Source organism: Pipra filicauda, unplaced genomic scaffold (assembly GCF_003945595.2).
Source record: "Pipra filicauda isolate LSUMZ 115617 unplaced genomic scaffold, ASM394559v2 scaffold60_size3304689_pilon, whole genome shotgun sequence".
Lineage (NCBI taxonomy): Eukaryota > Metazoa > Chordata > Aves > Passeriformes > Pipridae > Pipra > Pipra filicauda.
The window spans coordinates 1,888,224-1,906,858 of NW_024104765.1; the positions used below are offsets into that span (position 1 = coordinate 1,888,224).

The following is an 18,635-nucleotide window of genomic DNA, read 5'->3' on the forward strand; positions in this document are numbered from 1 at the left end:
ATAACCACTCCCTCGCTTCTCCCATGGCAGGCCTCACTCTTTTCTCCCTTAAGAGGCGATTTTTGTCTTCTGGTGCAGTCCATTGGTTGTCCTCATCCACCTACCAGGTTGTTTCCCTGCCCTCGGCCGCATGGTTCCCTGGCAGCGAGCCCAGGCTGGTCTCACCACCTTACATTCTTCCCCGCTCGCCTTCACACTGTAACAGTAAGCAAGCAGAACTGTAAGTAAAAATAAGTTGCAGTAAGCAGGCAGAACTATAAGCAACAGTAGGCAACAATGAGCAGCAATAGGCAACCCTAAGCAGAACTGTATGTAGCAGCAGGTAGGCAGCAGCAATAAACAACTTCAAGCAGAAGCAATAAACAAATTCAAGTAGAACCACAAGCAGTCCACCAGTCCCTGACCACAAAATGGCTCCCCAGTCCTTCAAACAAAATGGCCCCCAGGTGCCCCGGCACGAGATAACCCCTGCTTGTAATAAAACCATCTTAATTATTTCTGGATTGATTTAATTATTAATTGATTTAATCTGATTGATTTAATCTAGATTGATTTAATCATTTCAGGCAAGCTTATAGAGTATCTTCAGTACATGTCCATCAGCATATGTTTACGGAGATCAGTGCCCTCATACTGACTCACATCAGCCCAGAGTTTACCTGGTAGCTTCAGCCCCAGCCCTCTTGGTAAGTTTCTGGATGAACTCTGGCTGATTCGCTATGCAATAATCACAAAAGAGAGCACCCTAGACTGAAGAGATGTGGTATATACTATTTCCCATGTGACAGCTGGCTGCTTTTTAGCAGGCGAAAGGTGGCAAGAGACTCTCATTGCCCTTGCCCCCCACGGTGGTGTTGGTGCCTTTGCTACCAGCACAAGACTGGACCTGTTTCTGTACTCAGAGAGCAAAGAGGGCTGCCAAGAGCTGATGACTGCCAAGGATATGTGATGACTAGGAATGCAACGAGGTAAGGAAAAGCTTCTTGGTCTTCCTCCTCCTCTAGTACACCTATATGTGATCAGCCACTATCTGGACTGAGTACAATGTTTGAATCAAGCCAGAAGCAATAATCCTTACATCAGCCTGTGACGAGGTGAAAGAATCATAGAATCATAGAATCATAGAATCGATTGGGTTGGAAAAGACCTCCGAGATCATCGAGTCCAACCCTTGGTCCAAATCCAGTCCATTTACTAGACCATGGCACTCAGTGCCACGTCCAATCTGCGTTTAAAAATCTCCAGGGACGGTGAATCCACCACCTCTCTGGGCAGCCCATTCCAATGCCTGATTACTCTCTCTGTAAAGAATTTTCTCCTGATATCCAACTTAAATTTCCCCTGGCGGAGCTTAAGCCCGTGCCCCCTTGTCCTATTGCTGAGTGCCTGAGAGAAGAGACCAACCCCCACCTGGCTAGAACTTCCCTTCAGGTAGTTATAGACGGTGATGAGGTCACCTCTGAGCCTCCTCTTCTCCAGGCTAAACAACCCCAGCTCCCTCAGCCTCTCCCCATAGGACTTATGCTCCAGTCCCTTCACCAGCCTTGTTGCTCTTCTCTGGACCCGCTCCAACACCTCAATATCCTTTCTGAACTGAGGGGCCCAGAACTGAACACAATACTCAAGGTGTGGCCTCACCAACGCAGAGTACAGGGGAAGGATCACTTCCCTGCTCCTGCTGGCCACGCTATTTTTGATACAGGACAAGATCCCATTGGCCTTCTTGGCCACCTGGGCACACTGTTGGCTCATGTTGAGCTTCCTGTCAATTAGTACCCCCAGGTCCCTTTCTGCCTGGCTGCTTTCCAGCCACTCTGTGCCCAGCCTGTAGCGCTGCAGGGGGTTGTTGTGGCCAAAGTGCAGGACCCGGCACTTGGCTTTATTGAACTTCATCCCATTGGAATCAGCCCATCTCTCAAGTCTATCCAGATCCCTCTGCAGAGCCCTCCTGCCTTCCAGCAGGTCAACACTCCCTCCCAATTTGGTGTCATCAGCAAATTTGCTGATGATGGACTCAATAAAGGAGGACTGTTGTTGCTCCGGTTTGGCAGTGCTGGCTTGGTGTTTCCACAAAAAGTGCTGCATTTTTAAAACATGAATGAATTGGTTTAAATTATTGCTGTAATTAGGCCTTTGGTGATCCTAATTAGGGGTTTGTCAGCTAATGCAGTATGGCATTTGAGAATATGTGTGTAAGGTGTGAATGACAAAGCATGGGGGCTTTATTTGCATGTCTGTGTTAAAAAGCTGTGTGAGAGGATTTTTGTCTGCAACTAAGCCTTCTTGGTATGCCATGTGCTCAGTGATAGTGATAAGGAAGATGGCACGAACACGAACACGGGTGCTGCTCAGTCTTCTTTTGTTTAAAAGATTTCTGTTGCCACACCAGGGGAGAAATGATAACACACACTTATCAAGCCATTGTGACATATCAACAATAAAGGTGAGATTGAATCTGAGCATTATCTGACCTGAACATCATCAGAAGAGATAGCCAAGGACCTCCATGGTCAATTGTCTGTCAAAGTGTCTGACTGATGACTGTAAATGGCAAATACATCCTCTGAAATACACATCAGTTCTGGAAAAATTTGCTAAGGACAACAGGTCATGAATGACTTAACTATCACTTATGTGATCTGTAATTATTACCTCGTTAGGCTGTGTTCCGTTAAAGCCACCCCCTGGGAGAAGCAATGAAGTCAAGGGCACATCTTGGGCAGATCTCCCCCTATGGATCTCTCTGTGGGATTACCTTTGTGTTTAGCCTTGCTGTTGAAATAATCAATTACGTTCCTCTTCTAATTAATGAACTAGTATCCGTTTCATAGGACATGCTCATGCTGTAATTACTGCAATTGTGTTACCAGTGGAGCACTCAGGGAATGAACGTGTGTGGAGTGCTGTTGAGTTTGAATTGCATGCTGTGGGGAGGCAAATGGAATGTTTCCTCTGCTGTTGAGTGGACACATTTTTGGTGAGAAAATACAGAAGAATCTGATCAAAATGCCACTAATGAGACAACATATTTTTCTCTGGCTTATAGTGTATTAACCACATCTTTCTCATTTATGATCAGAATTTATCTGGTTTTAGTTGAAGCATTTGTCTTAACTGCAGGAGAAAGTCTGTTCTGTACTGTAGGAAAAGTCTGCAACGCACTGTGTGTGGAGAAACAAAAAAGCAATTAGCTTCTTTCTATTTTTTTTTATAATATGCTGTCAAACATTTTTGTGTATAAGATTTCAAAATTCCATGGTATCTTGAAAATCTTTAATAAAAAGTGTAACATTAATATTAAACATATCTGAATAGAGGCTATTTGAGGAGTGAACTAGATGGACAGTCTGATCACTTGGAAAGTAGTACTTCCATTTGAAATGAGTTTACCTAATAATATTTTAGACCTCATGGCAATTTAATAAAGTTTTAGATATGTATTTTTTTCTTCAGCATAGAATTTAAGTCAAGTAAAAATGTCGCAGTGAGTTACTGGGGCAGTTCTTTAACTGGTGTAAATTAGCCTGGCTCCACTGAATTACAAAAGAACCTAGCTCTTTAAGTTGTAGTTATAAGAATAGCTTTTCTATGTTCCTCCTGGAATCTGAGAATAATATACAGATTTATTTCAGTGAATCGAGACATACAGCAATTAAAGGTAGCAAAGAGGGTCAGTAAGAGGCTTTTTGTACATAAAACCAAATGCCTAGACTCCTACTACACTTTTGACAAACTGTGAAATAAAAAAAGGAAAAAAGCAAAGGATTTATTTTTTGTTGGTTTGCTTTGTCAGTTTCCCCCATTTATTTCCTTGTTATCTATTGAACACTTTAGTTTCATATTTGCATTTCAGTTGGTTATACAACTGAATTTATTTGTATAGCACCTCTTTGCTACTGATCATCTGGTGGAAGAATGCTGCTGCATGCTTAACAAATTAGTGTTCTGTTATGTAGACGATGACAGAAAATACCTGCTTTATATAATTACAGTTTTAGAGTAAACAAGAAGAAAATTGCATTAATAAGCAAGTTATCATATTCCATACTCTAGAAGAGAGGCAGCATGTAATAATTTTCTGTAAATTAAAGTAACTATTTCTTACTTTGTCTTCCTCATGCATTTGTATGCCAAGTTTCAGCCTGAAGCAGATTTTAGTGGTTGTGTTATGAAACTCTCAAAGTGGCTGTGATGAGGACACTGACAAACTGAGCAATACTGGTGTTGCCCAGTTACAATGCAAAAGTTGCACACGAGAAGTTACATAAATCATTATGCAGTGGATGCATGCCAGCTGCCAAATGATGGGATTTGAAAGAAAATTCTGTATGTGCAGCTTATTCCAGACTTTTCTTCTTCAATGTTTCTTTTACCTGCTAGTAAAATCTCTCACTTGTCTTGTTGTGAGAGTATGAATATTGAATTAATGGACGTCTGTCCCTATCTGGAAGTTTCCTAACAAATAGTCCTGTGTTTTGGAGTGGCCAGCTGTACCAGGGCTTTGTACTGGTGTATATGTCTAGATGTGTGTTTGCTTTGGCAGCAGCACGCACAGAGATGGCACTTCAGAAACCTGTGCTGGCTTGCACTTTCCCTCTTCCCCCCAGGTCTAACAGGAAAAATCTTTCTCATGAAGAGGCATGTGAACGTTCTGTATGGAGTTGTGATAAATTACAGATGTGTACTAAATTAAATTTATGATAGCTGCCTTTGACCTCCTCCTATATGCTTTACTTATTAATCGCCTTTCTTCTGGGATCATTTCTGCTGAACAGCTTCCAAGATTTCCACATTTTTAAACTGGTCTGCTAGAGGTGTGTGTGAATATATGATGCTACTGAAAGAGGTGTGAGTCAGAGACCTCATCAAGGAGAAATACTTCACTGGTTTGGAAAACTGTACTTGAATGGAGAAAAAGGAGGAAAGTTACAGCACTGAGCAACACTAGATTAATGTCAGCCCATTTCAGTGGTGCTTCCTCCTATTGACTGTATTGTGATAGTGATGTGCTCTTACACAGACAAATGTCTAATCAAGATTAGGATACAATGGCCAAATCTCTGCTCTAATTTGATCCAATTCTGGATTCAGATCTTAGATGATAAATCAGCGAAGTCAACCTCTGTGCATCCTCTCTCCCATGTCCCCATACCAACTCTTCCACCCTCAACACAGAAGTTGAGAAAAGGGGTCCATATAAACTAGCTCAAAGTGTCAGCTCCAGGAAATTGTGCCCCTTCTTTTCATGAGCCTGTGAAGATAAAAATACTATCCCACCACCATCCATTATACGTATTCTCTATATATAGAGAATATATTAGAATCATACTACGGATATTGAATTTATCTTCATGAGATGGGGATGGTCTCATCAGTCATGAGTGTCACAACTAAGCAAAGACACAAGTGAATAATGAAGCCACCCTTATCGAGTACGGATGAATTCAATTTCCTCTGCACTATAATGTCATATTTGATTCAGTGAACTATAACACTTTTTATTTTTTAAGTTGCCCATGGGTTCCATCTTTTTTTCATTGTCCCTCTCTGAAGCTGTTTTGGTAATGCATTTTTCTGCTTTTATGCATCCTGCATCTCTTTTTCCTCTGTCTGACATAACAAATAAGTTGAATTCATAAATGGTATACACAGAATGAGAACACTTACCATGTCAGATGCCTAAATTCCCCGACCCTAGTAGCTTTTCTGAAGGACCTATCCCTGGGAGTTATACTGAAAAAAACCTTAACCACAAAAATGCAGGCCAAGGATAAATAGGCTTGTTCTGGGATATCTATAAGGCTATATTCTCTTATGATTTTTGAAAAAGTGTGAGTCTGTCCATCTTGATGGACAGAGTAGCATGAGGGAATGAACTGTAGGAGTGGTCCTAGTATTAAGCAGTCACAACTGCTGTGAACACAGATTGAGAAGAATAATCCAAATATGTGCAGTACTATGCAGCAGTAGGTCATATGCAGAAGAACTTAGGGAGCAAAAATTGCTATGGCCTTCCTCTTACCAGGACAGTCTAATATGAGAAAAATTAATCAGAAAGTGTGTTCCTCTCCACACTCCAAGCCCCTTGAACTTTTCCCTAGAAAATGCCCTTACTGTAAGCTGCCAGTAAACTGCTGTTTCAGGATGCTTTGGATACACTGGGAACAAATGCCACTTGCACAGCTCTGCCACAGCTGGGCATCAGACACTGCAAGAAGTGCAAAGGGACAAAGCATATTTGAACCCTTTCTCACTGTTGAAGCTGTGCCAACATGCTGGCTGCAGACAATACCAGATTTTTTTTCAGGCAAACTAACCTTTCGCATAATCCTACAAAACTAAGGTCTATGTGCATAAACAGAAGAATGTACCACTTAAGCTATCAAGGGCAGAGTGTACCGCTGTCCCTGGGAAGAGCTCCTCCTGACTGGCGCAGCACTTGGCACAGCAGAGACATGGCCTCTAGCTCAAATCCCCAGAGCTTGCTCTAATTTTTCCTCCTTGCAGTAAAGAAACCCACAAACATGTTACATGAGTGATGCAGCTGCTGCATTGACTTTGGGCATGGTGCTATTTTGTATCTAGAGTGTATATTCTGTATTGCTTAACACAGAAAAGGACACAATAGCTCAATTTCAAGCTAATTATAGCAGTAGAAGATTCTATGGGAATGACTCTCCAGGTTTTACCAATAAACCCCTTAGAGAAACCAGGAAATGTATTCACATTATATTTACCTAATAGATGTGATTCAGTCTATTAGATGAGATATGAAGTAAATTAAATTCCATGGCAGGTGAACACCCTGAGGGTACTGTAGTTTATAACACTACATTAATATTCTGTAAGACCACTGCATGAGCTTAGTACAGCTAACTTCAAAATTACAGGCCACCTGCAGAATTTTTTCTGGTTGCTTTCATAGTCAGTGCTGCAATCATAGATAATTTAACATAAATATTAAGTAAATAATTGGTTCAGAATATTTCAAGGTTAGGGACATAAATCTCATTCCCATTACATGAATGCAAACCATAATAATACAAGGTGGTACTTAACCTGGCAATTTTAGTTTCCAACGAGCCATATTCCATTTTTTGAAAAATGGAAAAGACCCAAACAAATTCTACAGAATGCAGTTACTGAAAGTGCAGAAGAATTATTGTGGAAAGGAGATACTAATTCAGAGCTCTATGTAAAAAATGCTCAGGCTGATGAAATGACTGTAATGAGCACTACTAAGGTTTTAGAGTGCATTTGTATAGATTTAGTGATATGAATATAGACTGAAGTGGTTTTGTTATGCTTTATGAAAGAATTATTTCTGAAGCTGAGTACTATCTGAGGTAATAAGAAAGAGGTAGTGGGTGTGCCTCATTATGACAGCTGTGGTTATGAGATGCTTTTTAATTAGCTTTCAGAAGCTTACTACTTGCAGGTTAGCCAGAAGTAATCATTACAATAACTAGGTGGTCTCTTAGGCAGAAAAACACATTTACATTTTGAAGGAGGTAAGCTCTTTTTCTAATGCAGTTCTCTAGTGCCAGAGCTAGGGAATGAGATCAAGGAGAACTACTCTTAGATGTCAGACTTTCGGCTGTTTCCGAAAAAATCTTAACGGTTTGTAACAGTGATACTCTGGAATAAGTCAGCGAGGTGCTATGTCTGTTGTGTGCATTTTTCCAACATCAGAAGACCTTTAATTTGATTTTTTTTCCATATGTACTTCTTTAATTTTTTTCTGACTGCAATGTGTCTGTGTAGGTTCTAGTTTGATGCCTCTATGCCTAATTTGTCCTTAAGGATACAAAGAAGCTTGTATTTTAATCTTTGCTTTTGACTGTAAGTTGGTTTAATTAGCCTTTCATTGCTTTCCAGATCCTGCTCAAAACATTTGCTCTCTGATATTATTGTCCAGTTGTAAGAGGTGGCTGAGGAGGGAGACCTGTGGTGTTTCTCATGGACTAGAGAATGCCTCTTAATGCAAAAGACTGATGCAATGATCTGAAGAAGTAACCTTAACACCACTTGTCACAGAAAAAATTGCAATCTGCTATCAGAGTTTAGACCTGTCAACTTTTACCTGTTGCTTACTACATATAGTACCTTATTACATATAGCATCACTTTGGGTTTAGTAAGATTTTTCTGTGTTCTTTTTATTTCATACCATTAATGGACCTTCTTTTTAAAGGCGAGTATGCAGAGGCATTGGTTTTGGAGAGGAAGGCCATGATTTGAATCTTCTAGTCATGATAGCAAAAGCCCCCAGAGATGGTTGTTAAGACAACATCTGAATATTTATACAGATTAAGTAACTGTAGGAAATGTTGCTTAAAAGTAACTGAAATGGATTAAAAAGGAGTCAAAATCCACTGAGATCCTCACAAGAAACTGAGAATTTTTAGGAAGAAAGATTTTCACTGTCTTTTCTCATGCATGTAATAGATGTTCTTCTTATGTGCCCAGAAGTGAGTGCATATCAGTTATAAAGTAATGTATTGACTTGTGCCTAATTTCTCTCTCAAAATTGAGGTATATTTGTGTGGGGATAGTGTTTAAAAAAACAATTGCATATGAAAGTGTGAACAAAAAACAAATTTAGAGGAGGAAAACAGAGGATAGAAAATGAAGGTAGAAGAAGGATATAAAAAGAAGGAAGGGATTATCTTGCTTATCTTGATAATTTTCTCCTCAGATTTATTGAGGTCCTGAAATGTGTCTCGATTACATTTTTCTGCATCTGCTAACATTCCTGATTTTGTACTTTGATGCTATGTGGACTCACACCTACTATTAAAGTTTCATGGTTGAATAATTTCAGTAGGGAAAAGTCTGCTCTATTAAAGTGTATAAGTTCAATAGCTAAAGTCTAAGGCAGACATATGAGGTAATATATAGTGTAACTTTTTATATATTTGATTCTTCTTACTACACCCTAGAGATACCAGGAGACAATGGAGACAATGTGTAATGAATGACAGAAAGTGTGTGTTAAAGCATTGCATGGTGAATAAATTAAAGCATTTAGTCATAAGGCAAATAATAGGAGAAGTGAGAAATTAAGAAGTATAAGCAAGGGAGACAAAACATCTTGCAGAACAAATGGATATAATAATTTTCAAACATGTCAGCTTGAATCAACTAAAGTAAACATTCAAAGCCTCAGTGCATGCCTGCACTAGGCAAGCTTTGCCACCGAGTACTATAAAATGGAAAGGAGTCATAAACTGTTAGAGAACAGAACAGGAGTATGTGTCTGATCATTTATAATCTTTTAATCAAACATGGAGCTCATAGCTTGGAGTCTGGTAGCTTTGGAGAGTACTTTGTCTGTGTATTTGTAGACCATTCGTAACGCAGTGAGCCATAAAATGCTCTCTCACTTTCTTGCTTCAGTGGTTTCAACACCTTCCTCTGGGACAAATTTCTCTAATAACAAGAGGTAATTCAATTTTGCTCTTGCTCAGTCCTAAGCAAACAGTTCTGACTGTTGTGACTACCAGATTTGTGGAGGTTGTGCAGAGAAGATGTAACACAAGTTACCGGGTGCCCTGTTGAACCATAAATTGACTGTTGTATGGACTGTCATGGATATTGATGCTTTATAAAAACCTAAAGGTGTTGCTGTGAGTTGTGGCACGGTGGAAGTGGTGCACTCTTTTGCTGTGTGTAGCAGGGACAGTGCAAGGAAAGGGCTCTAGAGGGGCAGCACCACTTCCCTGCCTTCCTCTCCCTTCTGCCACAGTGCTACTTACAAGCTTACCACTAAATGCGTGCTTTGCTGATTTTAGGATCTACTGAATGGATAAGCTGAGTAATAAATTTCGTTCCAAAAGTTGCATTTCTGCCACAGATACGAGGCTTCAGCCAGTAGCTGTGTGAATCGGGACAATTTGTTTGAGGGTTCACACACTGATCTAGTTTGGATTTTATACATGCATTGAAATTTGCAAGTTGGAAAGTTAATTTAGTTTGTAAAACTGTTGAGTTTGTGAAGAATACCTTGAAATGTTTTCCTTATCAATTTCTTTAAATTTTTTTCTTAGAGAGAAAATTATACTTATCTTTGCTTTTTACTAATAATGAGCACTTACAGACTTGAATTTATATTACTGCAGAGAGAATGCGTATAGTTATATTGGGGCATGAAAATTGATTTAGAAATTGAATAAACTTTTATTCTATTTTGTAAGAACAAAACATTGATTTATTTTCTTTAGTTTAAAAAACAAACAACAAAAACTTCGGTGGATGAATTGTCTTTGCAAAGTTTCTTGGGACATTCTGTGATGCACCTCACCCTTTTAGAAAGGCCACTAATGAGATTTGTGTTGTCAGATCAAGTATTTTCTTCCTGTAGCTCCTTTTCTCTCTAACCTATGAGTTTGAGGCTCATCTGCAGGCCACATGATGCCAAAGCTCTGGCCTTGTCTGGGGATTTCCCTTCATGTGAGGGTTTGACAAGGAGCATCCTTACTGCTCCTGAGGATTTCCTGGTTGAAGAGGTTCTGAACCTTTCTCCATTTTAACTATTTTTTTAACATTCCAAAGCAGCCGTGTTCACCTAAGATTTTTCTATATTTTCCTTTTTTCTTCTCTAGATGGCAATGTAGCACTTTTTCTGCCACTGGGAGCCTCATGTTTCTGTAAGATTTGTATAAACCTAGTAAGCAAGCAATAGATGTATCTTATTATGTGTATACAGTACTAGCTGTAATGGCTCCCCTGCCACTCAACTGTGACTCTCGCCCCATTTTTTGTATCCCCCCTCCTTCCCTGTCTTCCTTCTGTCCTCACCTCATGGGCTCTATCTCCTGCTCCTGCCATTCTTATCCCACCAGCTTAATTTTTTTGCCTCCATCAGATGAGGATAACCGTTCATGAGACAGCCTTTACTTCTGATATTTTCACTTTTTGTGACACAAGTCCAAATCTTGGCTTTCACAGTCTTACATTTCCACTGGTTTCTTCATGCCCAAATTACTGATTTCATACACATCCCCTCTTTGTGTTTTCTTTATATTTTTTCTTTTTCCTTGTTTTTCCTTGTTTGTTTTTCCTTGTTTTTCCTTGTTTTTCCTTGTTTTTCCTTCTTCTTCCTTCTTTTTCCTTCTTCTTCCTTCTTTTTCCTTCTTCTTCCTTCTTTTTCCTTCTTCTTCCTTCTTCTTCCTTCTTCTTCCTTCTTCTTCCTTCTTTTCCCTGTCAATAGCATATTTTCCTGGTTAATAGCAGAAATTTCCGGTTATTTAAAGGCAGTTGTACTGCATCAGACTAACATCTACCTATTATTCTATCTTAATAGTGGTGAGCGGGGGATGCTGAGGGAAAGAATCTTAGACAAGTGGTGTATGAATTCCCTTCAGGTGGCACTTGGGACTTTAAAGATTCCTTGAGTTAAAGGTTGCTATGTATTTTTGCATCTGATCATTTTGATGGAGATTTCTTCTACGAATTGCGGAGTTTGTTCCACAACTAATTTATAGAACCTATGTAAACAGTTCTTAATTTTCAGATGCTTCAAATCTTCTTCTTGATAATTATGATATCCCTAGTTAGTGAGTTATAAGACATCGAGACAAATTGTTATCCTTAATTTTGGGCAGGATGAGGTACAGCGAAGTGCACACTGTGTAACTGAGTTATTTGATGCTGTCTTTTTTATTCATTTTTCCTTCCTTATTGATCCCCAGTGGTCTGTTTTATTTTTTAATCTGTTGCTGAGCATGAAGATGATGTTTTTTTGAGATGAGTGCAAGATCTCTTTTCAAGTGGTAATAGTTAATTTGGAACACATTGTTGTGTCTTTATTGTGTGGTTTTTTCCCTCTCCTGTTCTTTGCTTTTTATTTATTGGCAGTGAATTTAATTTGGTGTGTTATTGCCACTTCACTTAGAAACAGGGTATGTCCTGCAGCTCTTCATAGTCAGTTTACAAGTGAAGTGAATAATTTTAAATAGTCAGAAAAGTTAAATGCCCCATTCATGAATGTGTTGAGGAGCATTAGCTTTATCACATAAGACCATCATTGGTTACCTTCCTAAAATATGAAAATTGACCATTTATTCATATTATTAATTTTATAGCTCTTAGCTAGTAATTAATTCTTGATATCCTTGAGAGGACCTTCATTTGTATCCCAAGGGAGCTGTTTGAGAGTCACATGTGGTGAACCTTGTAAAGAGGCAGGGGAGAAGGCATTCTCTGGGACACACTTTTTCATATGCTTTTTTAACTCTTTTGGAGCACTCCAGTGCCTTTCTGGGTCATGACTTCCCTGGAAATCATACTTACTATCTCATTAAATTTGCCCATGTGTCACGTGAGTTGACTCTTACTGTAATTTCAAACAGTTACAATCAAAAGTTTGTGACGAATGGAAATTACAAACTTCTGATTCTAAAAAATGGGAAACGCAATGAAAGAATTAATTAACAGTTACAAAATTACCGTTTGAAACAGCGCCAAAATACTCTAGAATGGGAAAGTGGAGTGTGGCTTGAACAAAAACCACCACAGAAACGGTAGCATCTACGTAGGAAGGGAAGGAAGGAGATGAGAAAGAAAACAGATTTTTTTCTTTTTTTTTTTTTTTAAATAAACTTAAATGCAGAGAAATATGTTTGAAGATATGGTACTAGTGACATGGACAGAAAAAGTAGCCGTGACAAAGCATAATAGGAAGTATATCAGAAGCCACCTTTGTTAAATGGTGGGGTCACTCTTGACCTCTAATATGGACATACACACACAAAACTTGCAAGTTATATTGAAGGTTGAAGGATGACTGTAACAGAGCACAAGACAGAAGAAGCCATGGCTGAGAGTAAGATGCACCTGGCAAAAGACATTAGGAGTAATAGGAAATCATTCTGTGTATATGCAATTTGTAAGAGAAATACCAATGAAATAAGTTTCTTTTTCTCCTGTGCAGTAAAACTGCTACAAGAAGAGGGTAAGAAGACTTAGGGGGATGTGATGTCCTTTTTGCATCAGTCTTTGGAGAAAAGACTGTCTGGAGGACCTTTTAACAGAAGTAATAGCAACTGAAAAAGGAAGTAGAATTCAAGACTACAATTGAAAAGAAAGTTAGTTCTTAGAAATATTAGATGTCTTCAGGTGAATGGGACATACCAACATCATCCTGAGATATTTAAAGAACTTGAAAATATTAGTACTTATGTTTAATATATGGAGGATAACCATAGCATTGGTTATTACAGTAAAGAATCACTGGAAAATTATATTTTTAAAATGGAAATTTAAAAAGGAACCTTCATTTAAGATCCAGAAAGATTCTGGAACAACTTATGGAAAAACTTGCACTGAATTCACCTTGAAGATAAAAAGATGTTTAGCAACGAAAAGGACTTGGGAGGAAAAAAAGAAAATCAAAGAAATTCAATGTCTTTGTGTGATAAGATAACAATCCACATGGATACGATAGAAGCAGGAAATGCATATATTCTTTAGAGAAACATGGTCTTTGTGAAAGTTCAAAAGGAGGTAGTGTAGCTGATTGATAGCCAGATCTAGACAGTAACTCTTTGTGGTTATTGTCTAAATAGAAACACAGTCCTAGTCAGAATTGTTTGAGGCCTTTCTGGTCAGTGTTTATTTTGAACTTTACGAATGTTCTGAACTCGGCGTTATTATGAAGCTGGGAGGCACTGCAAATTCTCTAGAGGACAAAGTTGGAATTCAAAATTATCTCAGTGAAATGATGAAATCAATAGGGATATTCAGTTAGGCATTGATAATCAGCTACACAAATACGGGATGGGAAACAACTGATTAAGCAACAGTCCTTTAGGAAAGAGTCTGTAAGTATAGTGATAACAACCTGAACATGAGTCAACAATGTCTTGCTGTTACACAAGGACAAACTTCATAGTAAGAAGTTTAAGCAAGAAGAAGTTTACAAGTCATCTGACATAATCTTTTTGCTCTGCTCGGCCTTGGTAAGGGCACACCGGAGAACTATGAGTATGAACTGGTTTAGAGTATCTCATTGCATGATAAATATAGGATTATGACAATGGACTTGTAAGATATGAAAGCCTCCTGTGAGGGAGTAATCTGTTCTCTGCATTTATGATGTGGTCCATAGGCATGAACTGCGGCAAGAAAGGTTATAGATTAGGTTTAAGTTCCTAACAGAAGGGAGTCTGAGTCACTCGAACAGTGTGCTTTCCTAATGCCATAGAAGTTGTATGGGAGGCTTTCCCATCGCATCTGTCAAGGATGATCTAATACAGTAGAAATGACCCATTCTTGAGGCAGGGGGTGGACTGGTAGCACTTCCAGTCCTGTTCACTCTTATCTCTCACTTTATCTCTTTCCCCTAGCTCCTCCGTTTTCATTCCTTTTAAGCTGCTTGCCAACTGCTTCAAGACACTCTACTTCCTGTCCAAAGTTTGTTTTTCTTGAATTAACCATGGAGAACTAAGAAAACCAATGTCAGATTTGGTGAGACTTCGTGATTCTTTTACTTTCACTCATTAGTTTACTGAACAATGTTTGTCCCAGCATTGATTTTTAAGGTACATGAGCTGGCAAATTCCCCACCTTCTGAGAAGGAATTGCTCATTCCAACCTGTAGTTTTCTGTCTTCCAAACTATTATTAATCCCTGAAAGGCCTTCTCTCTTATCTTGTTCCACCTTAATTTCTCTTCAGAATTGTTGTTGAGGGACCTTATTTAATCCCTGTGTTAGGGTTTGTTTTTATTCTGAATCATTGTACCTACTGAAACACTTTTCTCACTGTGTCCTTTAAATCTCTGTTTCTTGAATTTTAAAAATTATGTTGATTCTGCCCCAGTATGTTACAGTTATTCATATGCCCACCTGTTCTAGTTTCTATTATATTTTATGCTAATTAGCAGGCAAATGAATTTTCTGGCATGTTAATCAGACTCATTAGTCTGTAATTTCCAAAATTGCCTCTGTGGCCCCTTACAAAGCTTGGTCTGATATTTGTCTTTTCTCACTCTGTTGGAAAGTAATAGAACTTGCAGTCAGCAGAAGGGCATACACTTTTGTAATTTATTTTGTGGTTTCACAACTGAATTTCTTTAGAACTTTTTGTGAGTATAACCTGACCCTGGGTATAATATTGTATATATTGTTCAAAGCCATTCAAAAAGTGCTTCTTAAGACCTCTCAGATTCTGACTTGTGTTGATGCCAATAAAAATAGTTAATATCTTATAATGGTATTACCTTTCTTTAGTGTGCTTCTTTGAGTGTCATTTTGCCCAACTGTCTAGTTAATTTAGTTAATTTTTTTAAGAAAAACCCTATGTTATACCCTTATCATTGCTCTTCCTTCCTGTTTAGCCCTTGAAGCCAGCCTTCAGGGAATAATATCCAAAAATTAAAAATAAGCTGCCTAAAGAAAAGAATGTGGATGCCTTTATGGCATCCTCTAAGTACCTATGGCATTAACTACTTTTTCTGTAAATGTGTTCTTTGTTAAAAATTCAAAATCAATTAACATTAGTTAATCAGAACCAAGTAGTGTACTAACACTTCTTGGAGCAGTATTTATTGGTATATTGCTACACCAAAGTAGGGTACTAGGCTGCAGATGAGGCTTTAAGCCATTCTAATACTATTACTCTTACTGCTTTTAATAATTCCAGCAAGAAAGGTGTTGATTTTCAGTCCTTCCAGAACCAGTTATTTGCTTTAAAATATCTAAAAAGACGTATATAAAGAAAGACATGGACCTATTAAAGTAGGTCCAGACAAGGGCTATGAAAATGATCAGAAGGTTGGAACCTCTGGTTTGAAGACAGGTTGAAACAGCTGGGGTTGTCAAGCATGGAGAAGAGAAGGCTCTGGGGAGACCTTAGTGGGGAGACCTTTCAATACTTAATGGGGCTTATAAGAAACGGAGAGAGAAACTTTTTACGGGGGCCTGTAGTGACATGACAAGAGGTAATGGTTTTAAACTGAAAGAAGGTAGATCTAAATTGGACATAAGGAAGAAAATTTTACAGTGAGTGTGGTTGAGTGGAGCAGGTTTCCCAGAGTAGCTGTGGATGTCCCACTCCTGAAAGTGTTCAGGGTCAAGTTGGACAAGGATTTGAGCAACCTGAACTACTGAAGGATGTCCTTGCCCATGTAAGGTAGTTTGGACTGGGTGATCTTTAAAGGTCTCTTCCAATCCAAACCATTCTATAATTCTATGTCTTCAGTTGCAACTTTTTCACCTAATTGGCATTGTTCAAAGGAAAATGCAAATTCATAAAATGACCCAATATGAGTACATAAGCCAGGACCTAGGAAAATGGGAACAATTTCAAACATCAATTGCATGTTGGGATCTCTTGATCCTGAAGTATCACAAACACGAGCCCACTGGAAACTGATGCTGTAATATGATAGGTGCTGCAGAGAAGGATCTTCTTGGAAGGCTTTAACTTTCTAAATTCATCAATGATTTGGTCTCAGACATGTTTTACTCTTTCTGTTCCCCCTATATGACAGATACCAGAAGGAACAATAAACATAGTATATAAAAACATTTCACCTGTATAAAAACATAGCTCATAAAAATATTTTGCTTCTCTAATAAAGGATCATTCTAAATGGCGCAGTGCAAGTCTAAATATATTTTGGAGAAAAAGAGGTGTGTATTTGCTCACAGTAATATAAACAAGTGAGAATTAGGAAGTTGTATAACTTCATGTATATGGAGTTACTTTCAGTCACTGATCAGCTACCATGTAGTGAAAATACCAGAAGCAAAAATTCTGCATGATGGATCTTCTCTAAAAGAAAAAGTGAAGCAAAAAAAGTATTTGTGAAGCAAATACTCCAATAAAGTTTGAATTGAGGATTGATTCTCAACCTTTTGTCTAAGGCATCACATTCATTCCAAAATACTACAGAGCAATTGAAAAGATGACTGTCCTGTGACTGCTGACCTAGCCACAGCTAAATGTGATGGATTTAACATGAAAGAACTAATGTGAAATTTCCATACTTTATTGGGCACAGGTGGTGACTCTGGAATATCTGATGATTCTTTTGAATTGCAAATACTGATGCTTTCCCACTGATCTGTATTGCTTTAGCAATGCAAAGCAAATGTGAGCTAGTATTAACTAGCCAACCAAGACATTTTTCTGACTGTTTGACATCAAGGGAGTGGAAAAGCAGACAGACCATGCTGGTTTATTTCTCCTACCTACTTAGACTGGCTGGTCATAAGGAGGACTAGCTTTTTAGAGTTAGAGAAATCAGGGTGTTTTTCATTGCTTTGCTTGAGAGGGAATGTTGTGGAGCTTCAGTGTTCTGATGTACAAGCAGAGAGTAGGGGGTGAACAACTTGTAAATTGTGATGGCAACTTCCTTCAAGAAAGAGAACCTTTGAACATCCTGTGTCAAGTCTCATCCTTAGCAGTTTTTCCTAAACTAGTTCTTTCCCTTTTCTTCAGCCTTTTTTATCGTTTGTGCATTGCTAGATACTATACCACCCTTCAAAGTAATTTTTTTAGTAGACGTATGCTGATACATTATTAAAAATAAATATTTCAACTGATGCAAAGCTCCCTCAACTTCTTTTGAACTGTATTTTTAATACCTAGTGAAGTTGATGTTTCAAATCATCCCTGATCTTAGTACCTTAGGGCTTGCAAAACATCCCCAGTATTAATGAATGTAATCTGAGGAAAACATTTCTCAGAGTGAGCTGGGAAAGGAACCATGAAAAACGTATTATGTAGACTGGAGCAAAATTATTAGCCTTCTGATTATAAATCTAAAATATTAAAATAATGAATTCACAGAACCCTATTAGACATCAAAGCTTATGTCTTATTGGGGTATGCTTTTAATTTATATGCCCTCTCTCAGGCCAGAAGCAAACCTGATAAACTGAACAGTGAATTCCTAACCTGATTGAAAAAATCTGACTCTGGATCATTGTTGTCAATAGAAGGGAGGCTGTGCGAGCTGAACTCTACTCAAGTAGATGCCTGTGGTATAATTTAATGGCCCATTTTCAAACCTTACAACTTTTAAATACAGAATTAAACTTTAAACTAGCAACTTGGTAGCCATTATGCTCTTTGCTCTTTTATTTCAGTTTTCTTTCTTTCAGAAGTCTGCAGCAGGGGCAGCTGTAGCAAGAGAATTTAAGTGCTTTCAGTTGGCAAGAGCAACAGTGTTAAAGTTAATAAACATTATGTCTTTTTTCCCCTTTCTCGAATGGAATGAGGAATGCACTGAAATGAATATGCAGGCAGCTGATAATCTACACATTACCCAACCCCAAATTTCATTTTAGGAATGTTTAGGCACTCTTCATTACATAGCCTTCACCTTTTAAAAGAGTGAAGGTTTTGTTATTTTCTACCTAGGAATACATTAGAATTCCAGAGATGACAGATAAATATAGTGCATGAGGCATGTTAAACATCAGTAATGGGCACACAGGATGAAAGAAGGTGAGTGATTATGGTGCTAATGTGAGATCTGGGAGACCTGCTTTCAGTTCCCTTATCCAATACAGGCTTCCTCTCTGACCTCAAGTAAATTTGTCCCTCAGGTTTAAATTTACAAATGTGTTTAGGCACATAACTGCCTCTGTTTAAACAAATATACTGCTGATGAAATGAATAGTAA

General features: G+C 38.4%; 1 long non-coding RNA gene across 1 annotated transcript in view; it reads left to right on the plus strand.

The window, feature by feature from the left end:
* Nucleotides 1-572: 572 nt before the first annotated feature.
* The window catches only part of LOC113999861, a 55,236-nt gene continuing 37,173 nt past the window's right edge, over nucleotides 573-18,635 (plus strand). The window contains exon 1 of the long non-coding RNA XR_005566078.1: nucleotides 573-968. This is a non-coding gene — a long non-coding RNA (uncharacterized LOC113999861). The remainder of the gene's footprint in view (nucleotides 969-18,635) is intronic.